This window comes from Trichechus manatus, unplaced genomic scaffold (assembly GCF_000243295.1).
Source record: "Trichechus manatus latirostris isolate Lorelei unplaced genomic scaffold, TriManLat1.0 scaffold00113, whole genome shotgun sequence".
Taxonomy (NCBI): Eukaryota; Metazoa; Chordata; class Mammalia; order Sirenia; family Trichechidae; genus Trichechus; species Trichechus manatus.
The window spans coordinates 6817436-6820029 of NW_004444049.1; positions in this window are offsets into that span (position 1 = coordinate 6817436).

Genomic DNA, 2594 nt, shown 5'->3' on the forward strand with positions numbered 1-2594 from the left:
GGGCTAATCACGGAAAAAATAAAACAGTTGCCATCAAGCCAATTCCGACTCATGGTGACCCCATGTGTGTATGTGGAGTACAGCTGTGCTCCACAGGGTTTTCAATGGCGGATTTTTTGCTAGTTCTTTCTTCCAAGGCACCTCTGACTGGACTCGAATCTCCAACATTTCAGTTAGCGGCCAAGCATGTTAAACGTTTTCACCACCAGGGACTCCAACTCAGGGAAGGGACCAGGAATGAGGGTTGGCTTTTTATCTCCTGTTCCCCATTTCCTCCTTCCTGTTGGCTGGACTATGGATGTGATGGCTGAAATTCAAGTGGCTATAATGAATCTTGCGATTGAAGCCACATGTAAAAATGGCAGAGCAACAAGACAGAAGGAGCCTGGGTCCATGATAATCATGGAGCTGCCATACTAGTCCTAGATTGTCAAACTTCAACTGCGTATCTATGAGCTAAGCTTGGTTTTTGTCACTCCCAAACAAATCTAGTTCTAAGTCAAATCCGCTATGGTCAAGTTTATGTTGAAACAATGGGGTCAGTATCTAGGAAGCTAGAGAAAGAGTAGCTTCCTTCCTCCCTGCCTCCATTCTTTTTCTTCACTCTTGCGCAGAACATGTGTTGAGTATTTCCTGTGTTCCCTGCCTGAGCCGGGCACCTTACCGGTGTTAAATAAAAAGACATACTTCCTAGCTCAAGAAGGGAGAGTCGATACAAATATAAATAACACGGCGGACCAATACGCATGTTTATTGACACCAAGAATCTATGCATTCACACAGATGTTACCCAAACTTCTTCAGAAGTCACACACACACGCACACACACACACGCATGCATGCATGCCCACACGCATACACACACATTCTCTCTGCTGTCACTATGTGGTGCCCATGTGGCCAACCCCCCCCCCATGACCAGCAGAGTGTGGTCCCTTGGGACCAGCAGCCTCCACTGCTCCCCATCACGGCGTCCACGTGGCTGAGGCCCAAGGCTGCTCTAGGCCAGGAATGCCCGGACCCCTCCAATCTCTCTTTCTCTCTGAAGGTCAGGTTTGACTCTTTGGAGTCTGAGGAAGATCCCCCTGGAGAGGTCTTGCCGCTCCTTAACCTCTGAGGCTTCGGGTGCTAAAGGAAGTATGAAGATTCCCAGGGGCCTGTAGACAATAGATAACAGGTAGTGGCATTATCCCCATTATACTAGTGAGGAGAATGGCTCTTGACAGGTGTAAGCCGCATAAGCCACAGGATTACACTAATAACAAGGCTGGGCCCAACCTCTCTCCTAACTCCCAGTTCCTCCCTTCCGGGCATACAGGCTGCATGGTGAAGAGTGAAGGTTCTCTTTATTTCTTTTCTTATAACCATTTATTGAGCGCTTACTATGGACTAGGCACTGTGCCAAATGCTTTACATAACTTGGCACATGTGTTCCCCATAACCACCCTATGAGGTGGGTTGTATTTTATATTCCCACTTTAGACACGAGGGAAGTGGGGGCAAAGAAAACTAAATAGCCTGTCCAAGGTCACGAGCTTCTAGAACATGTTGAGATCCACACCTGGGTCATCTGACTCCAAAATCTGCAAAACCCACCAGGCGGGGGAGGGGCATACTTGGAATTCTTGGAAGGACTTAGAGGTTCCTTGAGACCCTTAAAGAGCACGTTAGGGCCCATGTGTGCATGTGTGTGTGTGCATGCGAACATGCAGTTTCTAAGGCAAAGGTCATTGCTCTCAGCATCGCCACAAAGGAACTCTTGACCCAGAAAAGGCCCAGAACCACTGATGCTGAGTAAAACCCTTGGCTTCTGGGTCAGAGGTGCTGTGGCCTTAGGCAGGTCGGAGAGGGACAGGAGGGCAAATTTTATTTTGGGATATGTTGGGGGGATATTTCAAATTTTGGGTTTTTTTTTTTTCTTTAATGGATTACTGCTATATCTCTTGACACTTTGACCACCGACAGACCAGGAAAGCCACTCCCACTGCTTGGTGGGATGTGGCCAGGCCTCTAGGGCCTCTGGTCCCGGCTGAAACCAGGCCTGTCTGCCCTGGAGGCAGAGCTCTGCTAGACATTCTGGCTGTGCACCATTTGATCTCGGGCCCTCCAGCAGGGGAGCAGTTCACAGGGCTGGCCCCAGGGCCCTGCTCCCCCAGGACACCCAACCACCATGAGCTGAGTCATGTGGTCAGCAGCTAGGGCCACCCAGGTCAATACCGGGCTCCACTCACACCCTGTAAACATGGCGGTACAGGAAGTCTGACCTCCTCTAACTTCACAAGGCAGGAGAATCAAGATCAGCAGCCCAAGGCTGAGTGCTATGAGGTGGAGGTCAGACATGCCTCTTCTCTCCAACCTTTTTAACTAATTCTGAAACCAGTGGTACCTCCGATGGCCCTCTATACTTCTCTGCTGGGTTTGATAATTCTCTGCAATGGCCACACACAACTTACAGATCATACTCACGTTTTATTAGAGAAATAACAGGTTACAATTCAGGGTCAGGGATGACTCGGGATACAGTTATTCAGTCAGGACAGCCCCTTGGCTGTGCCCACAGGCAGGCTTCTCCCTGGCCCCTGGACCTCTGCCCT